Source organism: Sus scrofa, chromosome 18, assembly GCF_054392235.1.
Source record: "Sus scrofa isolate SSC_HxYL_T2T_F1_AM1 chromosome 18, Sscrofa_HxYL_maternal_Yorkshire_Landrace_v2.0, whole genome shotgun sequence".
In the NCBI taxonomy this organism is placed as follows: Eukaryota; Metazoa; Chordata; class Mammalia; order Artiodactyla; family Suidae; genus Sus; species Sus scrofa.
In genome coordinates this window covers 30,255,459-30,282,984 of record NC_139400.1, presented here as the reverse complement: position 1 = coordinate 30,282,984, position 27,526 = coordinate 30,255,459, and the positions used below count along the sequence as shown (strand labels likewise).

General features: G+C 38.2%; 1 protein-coding gene across 4 annotated transcripts in view; it reads right to left on the bottom strand.

Moving 5' to 3' along the window:
* The window catches only part of GRM8 (glutamate metabotropic receptor 8), a 795,220-nt gene that overhangs the window by 349,245 nt on the left and 418,449 nt on the right, over positions 1 to 27,526 (bottom strand). For 2 of the 4 annotated variants that reach the window (XM_085005941.1, XM_085005942.1), the window contains exon 1: positions 17,235 to 17,371. The exons of the other annotated variants lie outside the window; for them this stretch is intronic. The gene's annotated coding sequence lies outside the window, so the exon portion shown is untranslated. Of the gene's footprint in view, positions 1 to 17,234; positions 17,372 to 27,526 lie in introns of those variants that run through there. 4 annotated transcript variants of the gene reach the window in all.

The window sequence follows — 27,526 nt, the reverse complement described above, 5'->3', positions numbered from 1 at the left end:
GTTAAATGAAATAGGTCAGACAAAGAAAAACAAATACAGTGATAATTTCAATTATATGTGGAATCTAAAAACACAAAAAATGAACCCACATAACTACAAAGTAACAATCACAAATACAGAATACAAATAGGTGGTTGTCAGAGTGGAGGGATGTAGGAAGAGGAAAGAAATAGGTGATGGAGATTAAGAGGCACAAATTTTTAGTTACAAAATAAATGAGTCACAAAGTTATACACACACATACTACAGGTAAGGTTGCCAAATAAAATTCGACACATTATTTAACAAACCTATAAAGAATTATTTGTTGTTTATCTGGAATTTAAATTTAACTGGGCATCCTATATTTTCATTTATTAAATCTGGCAATCTGAGTTAGGAAGCATCAGCACAAGATTTTTTAAAGCCTTCCTTCTTTGAATCAATTGGTCAGTTGAGGTTGAAAACAACTAATTCTAAACCAAGGCTCTAAAGACATTGGAATGTAAACTCTACGGAAATATTCAGGCAGTAGGAGAGAACTGAGATCATCTAACTTAAAAGCAGGCAAAGAAAGTGAAGTATCTGTCCCACCTTGCTTATTTCATATACAGTTAGTAGTTTGCCAAAAAAAATTCATAGGCGTTGACTGATTTTCAATTAGATATACAAATGAAAGGAAAGGCTTAGGTGTTATATATGAAAAAAATCTATCTTTTTAAATTGAAATATCCTCTTAAAAATACTTAGTAAAAAGCTGGCCTCCAAAATGTTGGTTCCTATGATGAGTTAAACTCTTTCCTAATTGGTACATTGGCTTCTACAGTCACAAACTCCTCTCTAGATCTCCACGATTCTCAGCAGGAGAAGAGTCCTTGAATAATAGCCACCTCTCTCTATGATATTCACTACTCTACTGTTTAGAAAGAAGCTGAAAATTAATGCCATTTCCCCCTCAGAAAAAGGTTGAGAGACTTTAGACGTTACCCAGTTGTCTAAATGAGGATCCAGACGGAACAAACACAGATGCAAAGTCATCCATAGGTTTCCACAGTGAGGGAGAGGATTAGGTTATTGAATATATGTTACTGTAGCTGATGAAGTGGAAACAATACAGTAAGATTGATAAATAGCAACACCAAAATTTCCATAGAGTTCTCTCATTATCATCACCACAAATTTAAAACATCAACCTGGTCTATAAATAACAATACTTTAAATTAAAATGATGAATATATTACCATTAAACTAATAACATTCTCTTTTAAAAAATTTCAGCTTGCAAGTTTTCTCAACATGGAATGAGTCAAGATTTTGAAGACTGAAATTTACACAAAGCTGAATTCTAACTGGATAAATGATTTCAGGAGCTGATAAATTTTAGTGAGAATGTACCCTTGTAGATTGAAGAAAGAGCACAGACAAAAAAAAAAAAAAAAATCAATCAGTGCAGGAAAGGTACATGCCCATTTTAAGCTGTCTCCTCAAATTTATCTTTGTAAAATTGTCCACATATCAAATTCCCAGAAAATGTCCTAAGAAGGTATATGTCCAGGAAACACTAAGCAGCCATCACCTCAAACTGGAATTTTTAAAGTTATTTCAGTTGGAGGTACCGTTGTGGCTCTAGTGGTAATGAACCTGACTAGTATTCATGAGGACACGGCTTCAACCCCTGGCCTTGTTCAATGAGTTAAGGATGTGGTGTTCCCTGAGCTGTGGAGTAGGTTGCAGATGCAGCTCGAATCTTGCATTGCTGCGGCTGTGACATAGGCCGGCAGCTGCAGCTCTGATTCAGCCCCTAGTCTGGGAACTTCCATATGCCATGGGTGTAGCTCTAAAAAGACAAAAATAAATAAATAAATAATGTTATTTTGATATCTATCAGTATAGCTCCCAGTTTGGTAATAATTAAGCTGCATCTTCAAAATGTATTTATCAAAGAAAGAAACATAAATGACCAGCAGATGATTGAAATGACCTTCACTGAACCGGGTCTGTAATGATACCGACACGCTGGGCAAGCCAGTCATCACACTGACCTACATGTCTCGCTGGATTTGGTGGTATTTAGGATGGTAGTATTTAAGATGATCATTTATCAAAGCTCTTGGTAAGGGTTTCCCATGAATAATTATAACAAGCTGGAGAATTGGAATCTGCTGACTTGGTGATGACACACCAAATTCCTTTAAGTTAAAAATAAGCTGTGTGTAAGATGCCACCTCATTGGGGTTCACAGTGTGGGCATTTCTCCATTTGGCGTCTAGGATGGCAATTGCCTGCTGATCTCTGTGAATGGATGACGTAGACTCAGGTTACTAAGGTTCTCCTTTGAAAGGACTCTTCAAAAAGAATAACTCTCCTATCACAGACATTATATTCATTATCAGGATATAAGTATTCAATTCATCATCCCAAGAAATAGTTGGCCATACACAAAAGTAAACATGAAATGGATTACAGACCTAAATATAAGACCAGATAAAAGTATTCAATTCATCATCCCAAGAAATAGTTGGCCATACACAAAAGTAAACATGAAATGGATTAAAGACCTAAATATAAGACCAGATACTATAAAACTCTTAGAGGAAAACAGAGGCCAAACACTCTCTGACCTAAATGACAGCAACATCTTCTCAGATTCACCTCTTAGAGTAATGACAATAAAAACAAAAATAAACAAATGGGACCCAATCAAACTTAAAAGTGTCTGCACAGCAAAGGAAACCCTAAACAAAACAAAAGGACAACCCACAGAATGGAAGAAAATATTTGCAAATGAAGTGACTGACAAGGGATTTATCTCCAAAATTTATAACCACCTTCTGCAACTCAATAGCCAAAAACAAACAACCCCATCAAAAAATGGGCAGAAAATCTAAACAGACAATTCTTCAGATAAAACATACAGATGGCCAAAAAACACATTAAAGGATGTTCAACATCTCTAATAATGAGAAATGCAAATTAAAACCACTACGAGGTACCATCTTAAAGCAGCCAGAATGGCCAGCATCAAAAAGTCTACAAACAATAAATGCCGGAAAGGGTGTGGAAAAAAGGGAATCCTATTACTGTTATTGGGACTGTAAATTGGTGAAACCACTGTGGTAAAAAGTATGGAGATTCCTCAGAAAACTAAAAATAGAATTACTATTTGATCCAGCAATCTCACTCCTGGGTCTCTATCCAGAGAAAACCATGACTCGAAAAGACACATGTACTCTGATGTTCACTGCAGCACTATTTGCAGTAGCCAAGACATGGAAACAACCTAAATGTCCATCGACAGAGGAGTGGATAAAGAAGATGTGGTACATATTCACAATGGGATATTTCTCAGCCATTAAAAGGAAAGAAATAAAGGCATTTGCAGCAACATGGATGGCCCTAGAAGTTATCATGCTAAATGAAGTCAGCCAGACAGTGAGACACCAACATCATATATATCACATGTGGAATCTAAAAAAGGACACAACGAACATCTTTGCAGAACAGATACTGACTCACAGACTTTGAAAAACTTGTATTTCCCAAATGAGATAGATTGGGGGGTTGCGGGACACACTGGGGGTTTGGGATGATAATGCTATAAAATTGAGTTGTGATGATCATTGTACAATTATAAATATAATAAAATTCATCAAGTAATTAAAAAAAATAGTTGGGGTTCAGATCAATTATAGACTCAGTCTTGCTCTAAGTTCACCATCTTGCTTCTCTTTAAGAGCTGCCTTCAGGAAAGGAAGGGCTCTGTGCTTTCCCCTTGAGTGGGAGAATTAAATTGGACATTTAAAAAGTTGAACTTGTTTACTAAAAAAAAAAAAAAAAAAAAAAAAAAAAAAAAAAATTTCAAACTGCACTCTATAGAAATGGTCATTAAATCTAGAGGTTTCCTACTCCCCACCATGAGTTATTATCAGAACTGTAGATCATTAATCCCTGAGACATTCACAGTTTATAATTTCCCTAGCTTTTCTGTTAGTATAAAGGTTATGATTTAATCAGTTACCATACTAAACCTCTTAATTTTTATAAATACTTCATCTGTGGTATGATTAGCATTAGTAAAAATGGCTTAAACTGAATAGCCGAAGAATATCATTTGCGATTTGTCATTTATTATTTGCATTTTTTACACGTAATCTGGAATCAAAAATACAATGGCACATATTCTTAATTATTTATTTAAAATATTCAATTATAAATAAGACACCCAACACAATTTATTTTTTTTAAAGTCACATTTTAGCTTCCTCTAAATACCAAGCCATGCTCCATGGTCCATGAATATATTCATTAGTCTGCAGCCAGTGGTGTGCAATTTTATCAATAACTTGCAAGTAAGAGAACTGAAAGTCTGCTCCAGTTTGAAGCCAACTAACAACTCTCTGAAGCTAAAACCTTTCAGTCTATCAAGCATGGGTTTATTCATGATTTTTGACCTTAAAAGATTTAGGGGGAAAGTGTTGAAAAACAGAAGTCTCATCATTGGATAAAAGCTACTCCTAGAACGTGAAATATTATTCCAAAATCCATAACAAGCACTAAAATAGTGTAAAACAACAAAGACTCCAAATCTATGGCTCCTAAATACCAAAGTAAATTTCTGTCTGGCTTAAGCCTGATACTATCTAAACGATACATTTTTGTGTCCACATTAAAAGTCAGACTATGGAGTAGATTGTCCTGTGTTATACTGGGTAAAAACCTATATGGGAAAAGAATCTGAAAAAGAATGGATATATGTATATGTATAACTGATTTACTTTGATGTACACCTGAAGCTCACAGAACTTTCTAAGTCAACTATATTCCAGTAAAACTTATTTCAAGAAATAAAGTAGGAATATGGAGCTCAATATTGGGCAAGTCTGTTTAACGCATAGAAGTACAGTACCCATCAATATAGTGCTTGGAAGAGATTCAGGATTTTCTTCTTTGAAGATATTTACACCTCCAGAAAAAGTGCAAAAAGAAAACAGCTCTGGGGGTTCCCACTGTGGTACAATGGGATCAGCAGCATATTGGGAGCACTGAGACACAGGTTCAATCCCTGGCCCAGCCCAGTGGGTTAAGGATCTGGAGTTGCTGCAGCTGCAGCTTTGGTCACAACTGTGGCTTGGATCTGATCCTTGGCCCAGGAACTCCATGTGCCACAGAGCAGACAAAAATGAAAAAGAAAAAGAAAAAGAAAGAAAGAAAGAAAGAAAGAAGAAAAGAAGGAAAGAAAGGAAAGAAGGAAAGAAAGGAAGAGAAAGAAAGAAAGAAAGAAAGAAAGAAAGAAAGAAAGAAAGAAAAAACAGCTCTGTGAGAAGAACCAGGTAACGTTATGACACTCTTAAGTTCTACATCAAAGGATATCTAAGAATTTCTTTCCAGATTTACATAGTGCCAAGTCCACTGTGTTCCCCTTGCCATGCATTATATCAGGATCCATATTTTAGAGTATTTCCTCCTGCTGTGTAATGTTCATCACCTTCATAGACCCAAGGACAGACTGAAAGTATATAACTAAGGATTAAGGGCAAAGGCTTCGGCGCTTGCCTTCTACCAAGATGGAACGAAGACATCCAGGAAGTTCCAACGGGGAAAATACAGATCCATGTAAGTCAGTTTGGAAGTGTAAGGCCAAGGAAAACTGAGTAAAAGTATGAACATTTTCCTCTACTTTGAGGAGAGGGGCAGATGTGGTTATGTCCACCTTAGAGGGGTGGGGTCACTTCAGTAGGCTTCCCCCCTACGCCATTCCTAGGATTAATTTGAATGATCTGCTCAAGTCAGAGGTAACCACCAGCATGGGTACTCTGTGCTTCTGCAGGGATAGTAAACACAGCTTTGGCTTCTGAAATAAGTCTGGGTCAACACAGCCTTGGCTCCTTGGCTCCTGTCTGATAACAAGTGAGAAATAAAGCAAGCCTAGTTTAATTAACACAACCCCTCCTATATCCTTAAATCCGAGAGTGAGATTGGAGGGCTTGCTGCCCCTAATCCAATGCCAAGGGCAGATGATTGGCATTCTGATGTTCCAGGGATGTTAGAGGGTAGAGCTGTTGGGAAGAGCCTCACCCACAACCTTCCCTGGGAAGGTCCTCCAAGAGGGATCTGTTTTTGGCAAATGGGAATGGGAAAGAATAGCCGTAGTGGTAACCTGGAGCAAAGTTCAATCTATGAGGCCCTATCAGAGGATATTCCAGAAACGTGTGCGACTGCATCAGAGGAGTTTGGAAGGGTGCCAGAGGAGTCCTTTGGAGAGCTAAGGAGAGGTCAAATATACAGAAGGACTAAAATGCCAGAATAACTAGTTTAGATGTTCTAGCCCTTTGCTACCCAAAGTGTGATCTGTGGGTTGATAACAGCAACACCCTACAGAAGCTCAGAGAAATGCAGCTTCAGGACCCCCTCAGACCTCTTGAGTCTGAATCTGCACTTTGATAAGATCTGCACACAATCTTATACATCAATGTAGAGATGCAGTGCTCCAGTATTTAATTGGCTCACCCAGGGCCCTAAAGCTAAAAATGAGCTCAGGCATCTTCATGTTTGACAAACATCCCAGGGGAGACAAATAAGAGGATAGCAAATCCCAGGCCTTTGAGGAATATTAATCCAGTGAAGGTGAGTAGGATGGATATAAGGGTAAAGAGACAAGCAGGAATCATCTAAAAGACACTTAACGATAACATAGTTAGGAGTGTACCTATGCAGGAGGGTCAGCCAAGCCAACTTAAAGCTGCCTCTTTGATTCCTAGCTCAGCATTTAACACAGGAGGGATATGGTATCAATGAGCCCTCTTTATACTTAGGAAATTCATCCAAAAGTAGCACCTCCATCCCTTCTTCCCTTCCTGGGGAGAAGGCAGATCCCTCTGTAGGAGGCAGATCCCTCAACTGGGAGCCTCAGCTACTAATAACAGGAATATTGCTGGTGCCGAGGACAAGGAACATTGTCTGGCATGCACTAGATACTCCATAAATGCAGTCACTGTTGTTATAACTATTACTAGTACCTTGGCTGTGCCTCCTCATCGATCCAACCTGCTCTATAAAGCCTGGTTTACATAGTTCCTTGATATTTAATAACCTGAGTGAGACAGACCTGAATATGAGGCTAACCAAGCCCAAAGCTGCAGAATCCAGGCAACTCCCTGTTCCCAACCCAAGCAAACAGAAGCCAGGGAAAGGAAGAGATGAGTCCGAACATCTCTTCGAAAGATACACCTGGACCTAGAAATGGTCTCAATTACAAAATCAGAAAGCAGACAAGCCCTTTTTTCAAGTTCAATGACATGATCATCCTCAAATACAACCTCTAACTTTCAAACTGTTTTTTTTTTTTTCCTGCAGATGATGATCATGATAATAATGATGACTAATGCTGCTGAAAATAGTCTGCCATACCAAATCACTTTGTGGTACCTTGAAAACCGTAAGCCCTACAAATCTCATCATATCCTAATGCATTGCTTTGTACAGACCCAGGAAGGAGACCAGCCTCTGCCATCCATCAAGGTGTCCTTCCTAATGCATTCTAGGTTCCCCTCAGAAGTCCCCCACCTGCACATCAGGCAGGCTTCCTTCTGACTCCTCAGCTATGAACTCACTGCCTGCAGTAGATTTCCCCCTTGCTTTTCTTATTTAAATATTTATAAGTGTAATGTAGCTATGCCCCAATTCATCAATAGTAATTCTCCTTATATTTAATGACAGAGAAATGAGGACCATGAAATACTGAGTTACTGCTTCTGTCTCTCTCACTACACGACAGTTTGTTTTTTTAACTGGCCTCTGAGCTTGCTGTTCACATCATCCCAAATCTGCCACCAGAGTCCAGTCAGCACTTGAAAGGCATGAGACTTTAAAGAATATCCAAATTCTCTGGGATCATTTAAGTGGTATCTCAGCCAGTGACTTAGGGAGAAAAGGTGTTAAATCCTTCTCTTAAATGTAAATGAAAATAAATTCTAGGTGAATTAACAATTTTAATGTCAAAAAATAACTGTTTAAAAGGAAACAGAGTGCAAAGGTGCCTTGATCTGAGGAAGAGTGTCTTAAAGCATGATACCAAAATGAGCAATTTTAAAAAGGATGATTGATTATATTTAAATGAATAAAAATACAAATCTTGTGAAGTACAAAAAAAAAGGCTTATTTTATCAGCAATATTAAAAGGCAAATAAGTCTCTGAAGTATTTTTAACATATTATGAACAAAAGATAAAACATTATATTGGAAAATTGTTTGAGACAAATCAGAAAAGAAAAAAAAATGGGAAATGTCTAAAATAAGAAAGGTCAACCTCATATGTGTCAAACAGATACAAATCAAAGCAACACTATAACACTATATTATCCACCTAGTAATACCCCACACTGCTAGTGAAAGCATAAGTTGATTCACATTTTCTAGAAAACAAATTGCCAATTTTTTAAAAACTTTAAAAATGTGTATATTTTCACAGAGCAATGCCACTTAACAGAAGTAAATTTTAATTTGATGTAAAGCTGTTGTCTATTAAAGCAACCAGCAATAGGGGACATATGTGTAATGAAATATTTTGTGATCACAAAAATTTGATCTAAATCTACAATTATTAATTTTAAGGTTCTGATATACTACTACTAGCAAAACAGATTACTACATTGTATTTTTTCTCACAGTGTATTTTATGTAAAATGAAAAGAATGAGAGAATAATATGCATGTGTTTGCATAGGATGGCAAAATATTCAGCCTTAATATCTAGGTGGTATTTAATGGGTTATTAATTAAATGTTTTCTTTTTTAAATTTTTATTGAAGTATAGTTGATTTACAATACTGTGAATTAAAATTTTCTTACCTGTGTTATATGATCTTTTATAATATGTATATATTGGTTATTATACTACATACTGGTTACAATTTAAAATAAATAAAGGAGTTCCCATTGTGGCGCAATGGAAACCAATCCAACTAGGAACCATGAGGTTGCAGGTTCGATCCCTGGCCTTGCTCAGTGGGTTAAGGATCTGGCGTTGCCATGAGCTGTAGTATAGGTTGCAGATGTGGCTCGGATCTGGTGTTGCTGTGACATAGGCCAGCAGCTGTAGCTCTGATTCGACCCCTAGCTTGGGAACCTCCATATGCTGTGGGTGTGGCCCTCAAAAAACAAAAGACAAAAAACAAAATAAAGTAAAGTATTTTAATCTCTGTTATATGATCTTTTATAACATGTATGTGTTGGTTGTTATATTACATACTGGTTACAATTTAAAATAAATAAATAAAGGAGTTCCCATCGTGGCTCAGCAGAAATGAATCTGACTAGTATCCATGAGGATGCAGGTTTGATCCCTGGCTTCACTCAATGAGTTAAGGATCCAGCATTGCCTGGAGCTGAGGTGTATGTCACAGACATGGCTTGGATCTGGTGTTGCTGTGGCTGTGGTGTAGGCCAGCAGCTACAGCTCCAATTCAACCTCTAGCCTGGGAATTTCCATATACCCATAGGTATGGCCTATGGGTATATGGAAAAAAATATATATATAAAATAAAATAAAAATTTAGAGTTCGAGGATGAGGAAAGAGCAGAAGCCAGCATACAGGATACTCAGAAAAGGCTCCCTCTCCTTTTGTTCAGTAGAGAGGCCCACCTTTCAGAGTGACTAGTTACAGAGGAAAGACAGGCAACAGAGGTATTGCCTCCTTTGCTCTGACTTGCAATCTATGGCTTGATCCCCTTTCTCAACTGTTTGAGGAAATATCAACAGTTAAATGTCAGCATGGGTTATAATGGGCTTCTAGCAAGTGATAGTTTCCTAGCGCCTTGTTTGGCTAACGTTGGCAATACACACCAATATACTTATTTATGCAACATTTCAAAGGACCGTGATAGCTCTGAGTTTCCCCTGCTATGTTCCAAGATCTTTTGAGCGAGCCTTCTTCCCCCAACCCAACCCCCTGTGACTTCTCTGGCACACCCCATCATCTGGCCTGCCACCTCTTCAGAGCTCCTATCCTAACCCCTTCAACTACCACCTCTCTGAAACATGGCCCATTTTCCTCAAAAGCTGGAGCATAAAATCCACATTGCAAAACAGGATAAAATCCTAACTTCACTTTTTTATTAAAAAAGAAAAACCAAGGGGGTTCCAGTTGTGGCTCAGAAATTGAACCCAACAAGTACCCATGAAGATAAAGGTTAGATCCCTGGCAGTGGGTTAGGGATCTGGCTTTGCCATGAAACTTGTGTAGGTTGCAGATGCAGCTTGAATCCTGTGTTGCTGTAGCTATGGCATTGACTGGGAGCTGCAGCTCAGATTCGACCCCTAGCCTGGGAACTTCCATGTGCCACAGGTATGGCCATAAAAAAAAAAAAAAAAAAAAAAAAAAAAAAAAAAAAAAAGGCAAAAACAAACAAACAAAAACCCTAAGGTCAAAATGTGCAGGGAATGGTGACTGAAATTACATACTTCAAGGAAGAATAATACTTATTAATGTAATTGAACCACCAGATAAATTACTCTTACCAACTGGCAAGCATGAATTTGGAATATGGACATAAATTTCCAGGTAGTTCTTGCCAGGATTTACTGAACTTCAAAGAGATCCAGGCAGATTTTTATAGTGGCATTTCTAAGGGAAAGGTTTTTAAATGGTCAATTCCCTACTACAAAATAAAAATTCTCTTTGAATAAATTGGTGGTTCTCCTGGGACCCAAAAATGTTTTGGCTTTTCATTGTGAATTTTGGGGGCTGTCATGATTCATTTCCCTGTAGGAAGCCATCCTCAAGATGCCTACTGATTAGTAAGGACCTTGGAACCTTGTGCCTGCAGTTTGAGGAAGCTACCAGCAGATGGCAACATTGGCCAACTGAGCAGGTAACAGTCTCCAGGCACAAACTGTAGGTACCCCCATAGATACCTTAAGTGTCTAGTTTAATTCTTTCTAAACACAAAAACTATTTGTGAAGATTCCAGAACTTAGAGAAAAGTAGAAACCTTTAAAAATCAATGTGTATAAGTACCATACAAAGATTATACATGAGGTTTTATTTTCAAATACAAAGTCAAAAAGAGAAACTACAGGGATCTTTTTGGAAGTCTCTCCATTATCCAATACATTATTATCAATTTTTTGGTAAATTTCATGACCAGAATTTACATTCTTCTACATTCTAAAACATAGACTTTGTTGCCTTTATTCCAGCCCTTAATGTTCTAGTTATAGAGATTTAAGCATCATTCCTTGCACCTCCCCTGATGCTACCAACAAACAACCAAGTAAACTGGTCCTTAATTCTCCCTAAGTAAGGATGATGGCCACTATATTTAAGAGTTATGGCTCTGGGATCAAGGAGCCATGGGTTTAAATTATTCACCGTTTACTTGGGCAGATGATTTAATCTTATTAAACCTCAATATCCTCATCTGTAAAATAGTGTTAAAATACCTGACTCATAGGATTAAATGAGAGAATATGTGTTTCAAGTGCTCAGTTTAAAGCATTGTGCCTGAAGCATAGAAGCCCTCTTAATGCTCTACTATCATTACTCACGATAAGTTCTTGATTGTGAATGGCTCTTCCCCTGTTTGAAACTTCAGATGAAAAATGGCAGCAGCTGGCCCACCTTAGTTTCCTATCCTAATCACAAAGGATGCAGGACAAGGCTGCCACATTAGCAACGGGGCTCACTCTCCCTTCTACAACCGATTGCAATCTCTGACTTCCTCTCCGTCTGTACTCTGTGCAATTACAGCTCTTATCAAAGTTGTTTTTCATTGGCCTGGTTTACCAGCTCTAAGGCTTTTCCTGCAGCTGTCTGCCTAACGAATGGTTTTTTTTTTTTTTTCCCCTTCCACTTTTAAAACTTTAACAAAATTCTTACTTAGCAGGGTCATTTATTCTTTTAGTTTATCTTTCTAAACATATTCCCACATGACAGGGATGTACTGAGATGACGGAACACAAGCATTTTATTTTCTACAAATCCCCTCCACCTCTATTCCATTTCATTGTCTCTTTCCTCAGCACATTCTCCTGCTGGAGTTGGCCAGGTTAGTCAGCCAGTTAGAGCAAACATTATGTTTTTAGCCTACTGATCTCAGAACCCTTCCCTCCCCCTTTATCTACCGGTAGCAGCTTTAAAGGAAATTTAACTGTAATTCCATTTCATGATCTGTTCAACAAAGACACCAGCATTTTATCCTCATTGTGAGGGTGATGTTCTCTTTTACAGGCAGAAAACTTTTCAGCCTGAAATAGTGACCCTCTCTTTAGGGCTGCATGACAGCGACTTAGATGTGGTGGCTGAATTGCCTTTATGTGTTTACAACAAGGGAGAAGAGACAGAGTAGACCGAATCAGGTTTCCATCAGGATCTATACTACCTATGCCAAGGCTTATTAACAATTTGTAGATCTTTTAGAATCTTAACCAGCTATTTTGCACTGTTAGAAAGTATTTGACAAGGAACGCCTCCCACCTCCCTCAGTCAATCGATAAGATAATCAATAAAAGGCAGGAGTGAAGTTTTTGCCCAGACCGTGGTCCTCTCACCATGTGCTAATCTACCTTATTTTGATATTCTCCTTCCATCTGAGATCCTGAGTACACAGACAATGGCCAGAATGTCAATGACAACAGGACTCAGACCCACAACCCCTACAGCCATCAGCCTGGAAAGCCAAATCACAACCTCTGCAGGAACTAACCCAGAAAGGTCAAAACTTGACCAAGTCAAGGACTGCTAGTTTCCTATTCTCTGTTCCTGTTTTGCTTCCCACTCAGGACCAGTCAGAGAAATTGCGCCCCAAACCAATCATATAAGATGTCCCACCTCTAGTTAGCGTATTTTCAGTTTCTCCATGCCAATGACATCCAATCAGAGCAAACCTAAAATGGTCCTTTTTTTATTTTTTGAGTATAATGCTCTTGCACTCCACTGTCATCTTTGAGCCTCAAGTGATTGTGGCTGACTAGAGCAAACTCTGAACAAATGCCTCTGCGAATTCTCATTTGGGTAGTCTTTGTCCTTTCTGCTGTATTCTTGGATTTTCCACGGAGGTACCATCCACACTACCCGTAGCTGCTGACCCTAGGCTTCAAGCAGGTGTGGTGCCCATGGCTATCCTTTGTGTCTTGCTGCCTCTGGCTTATTGAGCCCATCAGCTGTGGTAAATCACTACCAGCTGGACTCTGCTCTCTCTCCTTGAGTTCCTTAGCTGTTTCTTGTGTTTGGTACCAAGTTTTATTACCAGTTCTCATTCGTCTGTCATCCTCAGCAGACAATTGTGTTTCATCCCTCTTTGCTTTTGTTTGTGCTTCTGCTGATGTCGTGCTGTCCCAAAGAGTTGTTCATCATAACAATACTTAACCACCCAACAACACTGTGGAGGAGAATCGCAGGGCAGAACACAGGCATAGGCCCTGTAAGCCTGTTGTCCGAGCCAGCGTCACAGACCAGTGAGTCTGCAGGGTTTCACCAGACCTGCTTCTATTTGGACAAACTTTGCTGTGAGTGGCCTGATAAAAATGAACGAGGTCTTGCTTCTATTTTAGTTTTTTGTCCTGAGAGTTTGGCTTTGATCCAGAGAGAGAGTTCTCTTCAGGTTTCTGCCTGCCAGGAGGCACAGACTCGCAGGTCTGTTTTTATAGGCAGCCAACTATTTGGGAGTTGAATACATGAAGTACCCAAATGTCACCTTTGGCCAACCATTGTCAGGCCTCTTGGGGTCATCAAGTCTAAATCCTCTCCTCCAAGAAAAACTCCTGCTTCCCTTGTACTCTCAGGACAACCCTAATTCTTGAGCCTCTCTCTCCAAATGGCATCACTTCACCGAGGATGAGTCAAGATTTCAGAGGCCACTCTAGGGAACATTTGACTTGTACAAAACTGTTCATTTCAGAAGGGACTTGTTGAAAACAGGAATAAGATTTCTCAGGCCCGGTGAGCAGCCTTTCTTGATGGGTATGCAGAAGTCTTCAAATGAAATTCTGATCCAGAATTTCTTTAAAGGAATCTTAGGCCAAGGCTAATGAGCAATTTGACAGACTTGAGCAAAAACAAGACTCATTTTGCTGGTAAGTCCATCCCTTTCCTGTCTTCCACTGCCTCCCTGTGTCCAGGGTTCCCTGGCCCCATTTCTTCCACTCCTCCAGCATCTCCCCCTTCCTCTTCCCCTTTTCAATACCCCCTAGGCTTTCCCAGTGCTTCTCCTTATGTCCTAATTGCTAGCTGCCTCTAAAGATCTCTCCTTTCCACAGCCAAGTATGCAGGCAACCCAAGAATTGATACCTCAGATTTGAGCTGAATTACAAGCAATAATTCAAGATGTCCCTAAACCTAGACAAGATGAACAATTTTTCTTGGAAGAATTCAGAGTGATCCTGAGTACATATGAACCATGGATACTTGACCCCTATCAACTTAAACGCATGCTGGTTGGAACACCTCAGATGCTAAATCCTAAAAGGCAATAGCTGATTGGACTGACCCAAAAAGAGACTAACAGGCTTTCGCTTTCCACAATAAACCTGGAAGTCAAAAAAGGACAAAAAAGTAGGACAAAGTCTCATAAAAGCCGTAGCTGAACATTTCCAATAAAAATTGAGTGGACCATAACTCAATCATGCAAAGAGAGAAAAGATGAAACTGTAGGACCTTTGCAGGATAGACTAGAAAATGACTTCAGCAATATTTGGGAGTTAAAAAAGGTGCTGAGGTATCAGCAATAGTACCATCTAATTTTGCCAATGGAATTACACCTGCAATTGCAGAACCAATTTACAAACATAAATTAAGAAATACCATTTTACTGGAATTATAACATCCTAGAGAACACTTTGAAAGGGTTTACAGCAAAAATGAGAGAGGAGCCAAAATAAACTTATGGTCCTGCAGATCCAACAGGTAAATAGCCTGCTTTCTGACTGATCACATACTAGTAAGCACACTTATAGATACTGTATGCCACCAAAGAGAAAAGGACACTGGGGAGAAAACTGTCCCACATAACAAAAGAAATGCCACGTTAAAGAAAAAAGTTCTGCAAATTCAGACAAATAAGGATGCTTGGAGGAAGGAAAAAGTACTGAATATCCTGTCTTACCTTTAAACACTCAAGATGAATTCATTTTAAATACAAATGGTCAGCCTCCTATTGGATCCAAGAGCTACTCTTTCTTCATTAACGCCCACCACCCTTGGCCCAACCTCTTCCATGGAGTAAACGTAAACCCAGGTGGTAGGTATTTCAAGTAACACACAGGCTTTCCCTGCCTTTCTGTCTTTAATTGAAACCCTTGGGCCCTTGAATGAAAAACATTTCTTCCTGCCCTGTGATCCTACTATCCTCCAAGTTTACTTAGGAGAGACTTACTCTGAAAATGAAGTTGCAATATTAAAGGCAAACCAGAGGGACTATCTCTTGTGGTTCCAGAGAACTCCTCTATCCATAATCAAGCTGTGCCTGATATACGCACAGATGTATCTTTGCTCCTCCATTATATTTGAACCATATTCTAGATAAAGGTCTTGACATATGGATTATTTCAATGTCCAAGTGCTTCTGTAACATATGTACATATTTAACACACACACACACTTTGTGTTTATTTTAGAATTCTGGAGGTTAAGAATCCAAAATGGGCCTTATGGGACTAAAATCAAGATATCAGCAAAGATGCATTTCTTCAAGAGGCTCCAGGGAAGAGTCCATTGCCTTGCAATTTCCAGCTTTTAGAGGCCACCTAGATTTCGTGGCTAATGGCCCCTTCTTCCACCTTCAAAATGAGCAGTGTAGCATCTCCAAATCTTTCACTTGAACTTTTTCTTCTGCTTATAATGACTCCTTCCCACTCCAGGCTAGATGATTAGCAATCTTAATTCCACTTAATCTTAATCTTAATTCCACTTGCAAAGGTAATTCCCTTAGTCTTAGACCCTAATCTATTCACAGGTGCCAGAGATTGGGATGTGCCCATCTTTGAGGGTATCTCATTCTGCCTATCACAATCTGGCACCAGACATTATGGGTTAAAATTTACAGACACAGGAAAAATCACTGGAGGAGAACCTATTAAATTTCAGACAGATCTAACCAAACAGTTATGCAAACTTCCCCAATATCCCCGGAAACCAGAAGCAAAGGAAGGTCTCAAGTCTACAGATAGAAGTCTTATTACATCCAAAGGCCTTTTCATTTCCTACACTAGCCTTTGTAATAAACCAAATAAGAAACCAAATAAGAGGAGATATTGATTTGCTCAAGACCCCAGGGCAATCAACAAAATTATGATGCCTTGCTTCCCAGTAGTATCTAACCCAAACACCATGTTATCATCAATTCCAAATGAACCCACTTGCTGCACTGGGGTGGACTCTGATCTACCTTCTACATTGTGCCTCTAGACCTGCAAGTCAGTACGTTTCTCTCTCCCTCTGGATAGGTACTGGGGATTCACCAAAGCCGCCTCTATTTTTCCCAGATTCTCAATTAAGACTCAAAATTTTATCTCACTCCTCCTGTGATGTAGTTGTAAGTATGTAGGTGATCTCTTTTCAGAGGACCATAAAGCCTATAAAGAGAATTTCTTTTAATTGCTATAAGCCTTGGCATAAAAGGATATTTCACAAAATAAATTACAGGTTTGCCAAAACAACATCCATTATATTGGATACAAGTTATCTATGAAGGGGAAAACACTCTCTCCTGGTAGACTCAAGACTATCCAAACGTATCCCAGCCCCCTCACAAAAACGACACTTTAGGGGATTTCCAGGTTTAACTGATGTTCCAGATAATAGGTGACACATTTTTCTGGAATTGCAACATCTCTCTATGAATTGGCAAAAGCCTCAGAAAGAGATCCTCTCCTCAGAGAAGCCAAGCACAAACCTTCTATAATCTGAAGGATTTAGAATGGGTAATCAACTATGTCCTATCTCTTGGGATAGAATATTATGGAAGAGAGTATGGGAAAAAGAATATATATATATATATATATATATGTATATGACTGAGTCTCTGCTGTATAGCAGAAATTGGCACAACACTGTAAATCGAATATACTCTAATTAAAAAAAAAATTACCTAAAATTTTTTTAAAAAGCCTCCTTCCTCAGGCATCTTTGACTACAAAAAACAAATAAACAAACAAAAAACCTGTTACTTTTTTGTACATGAGCATCTGGACAAGTTGAGACTTTAAGATAATTTCCATTGAGACCATAGAAAACCCATGGCTTACCATAGCCTCACCCTTACCTGGCTGCCAAGGCTTAACCACCTTGTCTCAGGGCAATGCTGTCCCTGCAAAACTTGTCAGAGCTTCTTCAGAATCAGTTCCAGGCTCCCTGCTGGATCTCATGCTTCCTCACACAGTCCAGGCACTGCTACGGACTGAGCGTAAACAACAGTCTTCACCAGTCAATTAACTTCCCATGAGTCTCTGCTACTCTCCCTCCCACATTACTCTTCCCCACTGCAAACCTTTACTCCTGCTGCTACTGGAAGGGAAACTTGATGATTATCCAGTTTGGAACTTGCTGTATCACCCTCAAATTCAGTATAAACTCCCTTTGAGAACTTTGACCTAAGGTTATTTGTCGATGGATTGCATCTCCAAATTAAAACTGGGGATTATCAAGCTGCATATGCATTCACTAATTTAAGTTCTCCTTTAGAACAGAGTTCTCTAATTGACGCAAAATCAGCTCAGGTGGTAGAACTTTGTATGCTTATTTGAGCTTGTCATCCAGCCAAGTGGGAGAAGTATGCTTTTGGGATAGTACATGACTTTTGAGTGCTTTAGATTCAAAGGGGTGTCTGACTCCTGATGGAAATTCTATCGGAAATGGACAAGTTAAGGAACTTTGAGATGCTTTCTAGAGAGGTGGTTATTATAAAGGATGAGGCTGATGCAAAAAGAAAGAAAGGAAATTCTGCAACAGGTCATTCTACCAAATAGGCAGCCTTCATCAAAGTTATGGTCCTAATTAAATCCTGAAAGGATCAATCACTTAAGGGATTCAAAGAGGCCATTACAAAATAACAATGTTAAGACCATGAAAAGGAGGAATGAAAAAAAAAACTAGTTGTACCATTCACTCAGATCGTCTCCAACACTCCCAATAAGGAGGCTTGGAGACACAAGATAATTTCAAATGAATATGAGCTACATTTCTCTACGAAATTACTCACCGTGGCACAGACAAATTGGTTACTACCTTACATCAACATTTTGGTAAAATTTTGTAGAAACAGCTGAGGCTATTTTGAGGTCATGAGTCACCTGTTAACAATACAATCCTGGAAAAGCTATAAGGATGAACATGGTCAGGAACTAAATCTTCAAGGACCATTTAAACACCTTCAGATGTTTATCCAACATCCATCCTCTACTGGACTTGAATACATTTTAATGTGTGTTTATTTTTAGCATGGGCTTAAACACTTCCTTGCTGAAAAGCTACATCCTTCACAGTCACTAAAAAGCTTCTTGATTACATGTTTCTAATGTGGGGCATATCCACTTTTATATCGTGACCAAAGCACATGGTTTATGGGAATCCTTATAAAAGAAATCTCTAAGGCATTATCGCCTTACGCAAAAGAAGCCACAATCTTCTATAATAGCTGAAAGAATCAATGGCATCTTTAAATTACAATTAACAAAATTTTCAGGAGTTCCCATTGTGGCTCAGCAGAAACAAAGCTGACTGGTATCCATGAGGATGCAGGTTGGAGTTCTATCCTTGGCCTCACTCAGACAGTTAAGATTCCAGCGTTGCTGGGATCTGTGGTGTAGGTCACAGATCCAGCTCGGGTCTGGCATTGCTGTGGCTGTGGGGCAGGCTGGCAGCTGTAGCTCCAGTTTGGCCCCTAACCTGGGAACCTCCATATGCTGCCCTAAAAGAGAAAAAAAAATTTCTGAAACTCCTAAGTCAGCGTCCTTTGGGGAGGGGGGGGCAAAGTTATTTTCATTAGCCTTCCCTCAGGAACCTATCCGTTATCTACATGAGAACTGGTCATTCGAAAGCCCTTTCACTCAGGTGCCTCTGATACTAGACCTGCTGCACAAAGATAGGACACAATATCACAAAGGACACATGTAGTTATACCCAGTCTCATCACCAACAAGTTAGTACTGCCTTCCTATAACATCTTCATGAGTTTCAACCAGGAGACTCTGACCACGGGCACAGACATAAGAGAAATAAAAAAATACACAGCTCATGATCCTCTTCAGAAGGGACCTTATCAGATACTCTTAAAAAAATACAGCAGTGAAACGCCAGGGAGTCATTCCTTGGGTCACAATTCAGTCCTCCACACGATCAGAAGGCTACTTCAGTAGGAGATATTAAGCTGAAGATTCTCGCAGATCTTACGGAAGCAGTTGGTCTTTAGATATAGAGAGAGCTGACCCAACACCTTCAAAAAAAAGGATATGACCTCTGCTGAAGATATCAGATCAAGACCTCTTCCTAGTTCCTGTTTTGTTTTGTTTTATCTTCTTGCCTATAACCATTCTTCTCATTTTCTAAACATCCCTATTTGCCATCTACTCATAATGGCCCTCTTCTCTTTTTTCTCTCCCCTAATTTTAATTGTTAAATCAGAACATAACCATTCAAATATTATTATTAGATTCTCCCAAATGTAGCTACTGCTCTCCGTCTTACAGACTACTGTATAGGTCATCCAAAACCAGGTCTTCTGATAAAAACCTCTGAGCAATCCTGGTCTCATCAGGTGACATCAGAAGGAACTAGTCCGATGACATGTCCATTGGCACCTGCATGGACAAAAGACCTTAAACAAATCAACAAGTGGCTTTACCACTGTCCTTCCATCCCAGAAAAAGAACCAATTATTGCCATCTCTTGATCAGATCCTAGATGAATTTAAACTTGAATTTCATAATCTTCACTGAATGATGTGCCAATTATTTGGTATCTGGAAGGTATTAATAGATATTTCAATATGTAACCCAGCTAAAGAAAGGCCTTGGCTCCAACCTTGTGTCATGAATAATTCCACTTCTCATGGCTCACCATGTGCCCCTGCCAGTCACTATGTCCTTCGTGTCCAGGATGCCTGATTCTGTTTGCCCCTAACATCTCATACCCTTTAGGAATAATACTTAGAGGTGTTTCTGCACACAGAAACCCTAATTCTATACATCGTCAGATCTTGAAATTCCAACTCATACACAAGCTCCAAAATCAGGCCACCCTTGATTATTCAGGAACTCTACTCAGGAGAATCACTGACTCATTGTTGACATGAATAATCAGAGCATCATATAAATAGAAGAGACTATTAGACCCTTAACATTAACTCCAGCGGAAGTCATTAGCAATATCCTCTTTAACCTACATGAAATACACGTCACTTTCAACTCACTGAGAAAAGCGGTAATGGATAATCCCATTGCTCCAGATCTGTTTGCTAGTCATGATGGCCTTGGTGCCATGACTGATACTTCTTGCTGTACATGGATCAATGAAGCGGACAAGGCAGACCAGCCTGTGTGATGCCTTAAGAAAAAGCCACCTGGATGTCTAATGGAGTCCTCATGCTGTGTGAAGTTTGTTCTCATAACCTGACTGGGGAAATTGGGGTTCCTTGTTCCAAAGCATCTTACAGGGACTATTAATTTTTCTTCTTTTGGTTGGAATGATCGTGATACTGTTCTGCAGCATTTTATCTGGAACCTTCAGGAGTCTGTATTTAAGCTTGCCTGTCATCAGACGATAGCCCTAATGCTACAACGACATAAAGATCTTGGCACAAAGTAATTGTGGAGAAAACTAAACAGGCCCTAAACGTGGCGGTGATGAATTGGATCCCTAGCTTCCCATGAACTGACCAACCTCTCTCAAGGGAGAAAAGGACCCAAAGGGGAGACTGAATATACAGATGGACAAGGGCCAGAACAGGTAGGACAGCAGAACTCTGACCCACAATCTCTGTAGCAAGCAGCCCAGGAACCAAACCACAACTTCTGCAGATAGCTTCAGTCAGTGTCTCGATTTCTGTTTTCACTTCCGGCTCAGCACCAACCCCAAAAAGCCAAATGTGCTCCCGGAAGCAACCACATAAGAAGCCTCACTTCTAGTTAGCTTCTCTATGTTAACAATGTCCAATCAGAGATTACCTAGAGCCATTGCTTTTCTTTTTCTTTTTCAGTATAAGGTTTTCCCACTCTCCTGCCTGTGACCTTCATTTATTTTCACGTATTTGATACTGTCCACAGGCAGCACAGCACACTAAACTTCAGCAAGGAACCCTATAATGTAAAAAGGCAATATAGCCTACAAATTATTAGTTCTGCCAACCAGGATATGTGTAGTCTTGAAAGTTACTTAACATCTCAGAGCCTCAGTTTTCCCATCTGAACCATGAGCCCAAAAATATTCTCTAAGTGGATGTGGTGTGATGATTAAATCTGAGAAAATATGGAGCATACTTAACCTATTGTCTGGCCCATAGGTGGAAAATAAGCAGGGACTAGAGTGATAACAATGAAAAGATGAGAAGATGATGGTTCCTGGTACTTGCTAAATTCCACGATCCAGTTATAATCATGTCTTGCCATTTGTTACCTCACAGGGACATAAGAAACTGCATATACAGTGGGTTGTGTACATTACATATACATGTATTATATAATATACATAAATTACATATGTGTATAATATATATCCCACATATTCATCACCCAGTTTTACCAATTATCAACTCGTGGACAATCTTTTTCAACCATAACCCCCCAATTCTCCCTTCCATTTTATTTGAAGAAAATCTCAAACAATATGTAATTTAATTTTTAATATTCAATTATATATATCCAAAAAATATTCCATTATGTATCTCTTTCATAAAACATACCTGCAATACCGTTATCATATCACTCCTAAAAATTCCTTCATATTATTCACTCCCAGTTGCTTGTACTTTGAATCTAATATGGTGAGACACTCAGCATTGATTTATACACGCTTCGATTGTTTCTACACACAGCTCCTTTTTTCATTTTTACTTTTCTTTAAATTGGTGTTCATAAAAAGCAATGGTTAGTAATTAAATTACTTCTCCACTTTTTGTCAAGATGGAGGATTTGGAATAGAACTGCATTTTGTCTCTATTAATGCCTATCTACTACCTTCGGCGAGTTTTCCTTACGATTTCTTGGTATTTTAATACCCAAGCAATCAGAGTAGGTTGTGTAATATTTACCATTTAATTTATTTTATTACAGTAAAAGGAATTGTCGCAAAATGATACCATGGGGAATATGTACGAGGATTCATTAAATCAATGCCATAAACCTTCACTTGAATATTTTCAAAATATTTACCAATTTCCTCAGAAGTAATTTACCTGAGGGATGATGAGCTTTTGCTTGTCTGATTCATTGGTAAGGCTCAGCTTATTTACTGGAGATTATCAATGTACAGTTACCTATAAATTGAGAAAATATCCTGTAGGCTGCCTATTTACGAAAAGTCTTTCCCTATCATTTATCATCCTCTACACACATCCTGACCACTTTGGCCATCGTCAGTTTTGAGCGATTGATTTTCAGAAGCAAACATTTGAGGGGAGTGGATGGAGGGAGGTTGTTCAAGCGTCTCTGTTTTTATGAGTCAATAACTCACCTCAATGAAAAAGAATTAATTTCACCAAGGTAGGTAAAGTGTCCCTTTAAGAGGATAAAGAGAAAATATCTTAGACTCATTCTGTATCATTATTTCTCCAAATGTTCTTTTTCTTTCAATTTCTCTGGACACACTTTTCCCCCCAAACTATAGTAAAGGCCACGGCATCCCAAAATCTTTACAAGGCTTATACATAAAACACTTAGAATCAGAGGTAATTCAACTGAATAATAGTCTTTAACTCTGGAAAATAGCAACAATCATACAATTTTTAAAGTCCTTAAGAGTTTTTTTTTTCAAACTAGAAAAAAAGGATGCTAATGAGAAAAGAATCTTCTAAAAAAACTGACATTTTTAACTTAATGGAAAATTTATTAGTCTATGTAATATTAATAGAAATGTCTTACTTTCAGATGTCAAACAATAAAATTGGCTTCTAGATGAGATATTTACACCCCTAAAAAATCTTAGGAGCTCTTTTGTAGAAGCATGTCCTAAAACCAGTTAAATCTAACCTTAATTTTCTATAGCATTGACATAGGGATTGATTATCTTCAAGTGAATGACATTCACTGTCCTGTTAAATATTTTCCAGAAAGAACAACCAGAAGATATAATTCAAAGATGCCAAGATAATCTCTTCCTGCTTGTTGTCACTAAACTAACTTTAAGGCCTTTAGTGCCAACAGAAAATATCAAATGTCAAATCTTTCAATGATAATAATTCCACTCTTCTTGTCTTATTCAGTCTGCCTCAAATACATTCTGTAAAAGGGAAGATGCTCTAAGCTATTCATTTAAAATTTTTAAGGCTGTGAATTTTCACAACTCTTATCGACTTAATCTTGGCATTAGGATGAACCAGGCAAGCAAATGTTTCTCCAGCATTAAGATATTCAGTCTTCTAAGCCAAATCCCAACTCTATTCGAACTGAAGGAAATCACATCAGGTTACTGAGACCTCTGACAATGAAACAGTAATAACAAGGTGAATAGCGTATTGCTTAATATTCAGCTTCCCCGTGTCAGGAGACTGGTCCACTTTTGGAAGAACCTGACGTGTGCTTTACTCTATTCTGCAGGTATACCTTGGACTATCACTCAATCAGCAGTTCCCTCCACATCCAATTATTACCATTGCCTATCATTTCTACCTTCTAACAGTCTCTCTAATCCAGCCCACTGCTAATGCCTTAATTCTCGTTCTGAGCTCTCACCTGAATTATAAATGGATTAGTTACCTGAAGAAGCTCCCTGCTCCTGTGCCCACCTACCCAGTGCCTGATCCTTAGCTGAACAACCAGACCATCTTCTCCTAGAGAACACATCTTAGGATGGCTAACAAAGTAGAGTGTCATGTACAAACTATGTCTCAGTTTAGTGTCACCACATGGTCCCATTCCCTCTCCTTACTCCTCTGTCCCTCCTCTCTCCATGTATACATACCACACATAGCCCACTTTAATGACCTTTGAAATGACACTGAAATTTTCCATATTCCTATCAAAAGACTCATATATATATATATATATATATATATATATATATATATTCTGTCAACTACCTCCTTGCTAAACTGTGAATTATGTTAGTCTTCATCACATTGCTTCCCTTGATAAATATGCATTGAGGTGAATAGATTCTAGCAGACAAATCAAAGTAATATAATAGATATCCAATAAATAAACTATATAAATACTGGAATAAAATAAAATAAACATGAACAATCACATTATGTTGAAGGATGGAAAAGACTCTACTGGGTATGACTCCAAAGGCAGACATCAATCAAGAAAGTGATATCAGCTTTTCCGAATAAAAAATAACTCTAAAGCAATGATGCCCAATGTAACCTTCAGCATTGAACAGAAATGTTCAATAGCTGCAATGTCCAGTACAGTAGCCACTAGCTACTTATAGCTCCAGGACACACAAAAATTAACTAGGGAGACTGAGGGACTTAAATTTTAATTTTATTTCATTTTAATCAATTTAACTGCAATTCAAATTACTTTTAAATTTAACAGTCACTTATAGCTAATGGCTGCCATTTTAGACAACATGGATATTCAATCCAAATAAAATCTTACAGAAAGAAAAGAAAAAAGCAAGCCACAAAATTGAAAGAAAACATGTAAAACATACCTGTTAGTTAAATAAATATATTGCATCCTTAAAACAAATCATTTTAACATATCAGTAAAAAAAAAAAAAAACCCTTGTTTACCTATTTTATATATAGTAGTTTGTATCTACCAATCCCAAATTCCTAATTTATTCCTCCCCTACATCTTTCCACTTTGGTAACCATAAGTTTGTTTCCTATGTCTGTGAGTCTATTTCTGTTTTGTAAATAAGTTCATTAGTGTCATATTTTAGATTCCACATATAAGTGATATCATATTGTATTTGTCTTTTTGGCTTCCTTCACTCAGTGTGATAATCTCTAGGTCCATGCATGTTGATGCAAATGGCATTATGTCATTATTTTTTATGGCTTAGTAATATTCCATTGTGTGTGTGTGTGTGTGTGTGTGTAGACATCTTCTTCATCCATTCACATAACTGAAACTCTTTGCTGTACACCAAAAACTAACACATTATAAATCAACTATACTTTATTAAAAACAAACTAGAAAGTATAAAAGAAAAAAAATTCTCTATTAAAAAAAAAGACAGTTAACAGACAGTATTAAAAAGGAGAAATAAAAATGGCCAATAAATATATGAAAAGTGTTTACCAGTCACTAGTTATCAGAGAAATATGAACTGAAACAACAGACTGCCTACTCTAACTCCTCCCTGCCAACCCTACCCTATTTTCACCCCATTTCCATTAGTCAGATTTGGGTCTATTCATTCTACTCTTTCTTAAAATCATTCTCTTTCTTGATCAACTATTTTTGTAGCACCCACCTGGCAAAAACTCAGTCTTGGGTAAAGTTGACAGTCCATGGCATGGACTATAGAACATGTTAGAGAAAGCCGTGCACTGCAGAGATGGTGAGATCACGAATGTGTGGTCTCGCCAGCTCTTTCTCAGCACACTTTGGCTGCCCTGCATGAGCTTTACCAGCTTTCTCTGTTTTTATCTCTACCGGTTCTCATAAAACCTTCCACCACCTCAAATCTCCAACCTCAGCTCCCATTTCAAAAGAAATTTAAAACCACTGAGAACAACTTTCTCAATCTCCCACCTGCACATTTCCTACCTTTCTACTTGTTCTTTATCACAGGTGTCCTTCCTCAGGTCCAAGTCCATATTCCACTTATATTCTGGATTCCACCTCTATTTTCTATTCCATCTTCTTCTTTACTTGTCTCTAACAAGCATTAAACATATCTAAGTCTCTCCATTCTCAAAGAGAATATTGAATGCAGTGACTTAAGAAATCAGCTTCCGCTAAAACTGCTCTAAAACATAAAGTTAAAAAAAAATCAAAAAAAGAAATCAGCTTCCATGGGTGAGTAATGCTCCATTGTATACATGTACCATATCCCTCAGGCATAAAAAAGAATGAAATAATGCCATTTTCAGCAACATGGATGGATCTAGAAATTATCATACTATGTGAAGTTAGTCAGTGAAAGACAAACATCACTTATACATGGAGTCTTCAAAAAAAGATACAAGTGAACTTATTTGCTAAATGGAAACAGACTCACAAACTTTGAAAAACTTATGGTTACCAAAGGGAACAGGAAGGGGTGGGGAGGGATGGACTGGGGGTTTGGGATTGGCATATGCACATCGAGGTATGTGGAATGATTGGTCAACAGGGACCTACTGTATAGCACAGAGACCTCTATCCAATATTTGGTGATCGTGAGAAAATAATCTGAAAGAGAATGAAGATGTGTGTACATATAAGCAAATCACTTTGTTGTACAGAAGAAATTATCACAACCTTGTAAATCAACTATACGTCAACAGAATTTTTTAAAAGTGAAAAAAATTAAAAAATAATAGCAAAAATTATACCAAATGTCTCTCTCTCACACACACACACCAAGAAAAAAAGAAAGAAGAAATAACTTCCAATACCAGCTCTGCACCTTACTGCTGTGTGATTATGTTTAACCTCATCTCCTTTCCCTCAGCTGTAAAAATGGAATCACAACAACAGCAAAAACAGCACCGTTTCCTCCAGAGCATAGTTATGAACCCTGAGTGAAAAATTTCCACAAAGCTATTAGAAAATATTACCAATCATTTTCACGAATACTGCTAATTTTGAACTCTCCTCGGCTTTATATTCTTTCCTGCCATTCCTCCATCCTTCTTCCTCCCTTTAGAGCAAAACTTAAAACATTTTTTTCTAAATTAATTTTTTTTTTTACTTTAAAAAGTTTTTTAGGATTTTCTGTCATGGCTCAGTGGAAACGAATCTGCCTAGCAGCCATGAGGATGCAGGTTCAATCCCTGGCTTTGCTCAGTGGGTTAAGGATCCAGCATTACAGATGCTTCATTGCTGTGGCTGTGGTATAGACCAGCCGCTACCGCTCTGATTGTACCCCTAGCCTGGGAACTTCCAAAAGCAGCGAGTACAGCCTTAAAAAGACAAAAAAAAAAAAATCTTAATGAAATATAGTTGATTTACAATGCTGTGTCAGTTTCAGGTGTACAGCAGTGATTTAGTCATGTATATATGACTATATACATGAATACACATATATAAATATGAATATATATGTGTGTATATGTATTTTATATTCTCTTCCATTATAAGTTATTAATATATATTGAGTATAATTCCCTGTGTTATACAGTAGGTCCCTTTGATTATCTATTTTATATGTAGTAGTTTGTATCTGCTAATCCCAAACTCCTAACTTCTCTCTCCCTTGCCCCCTTTTCCTTTGGTAACCATAAGTTTGTTTTCTATGTCT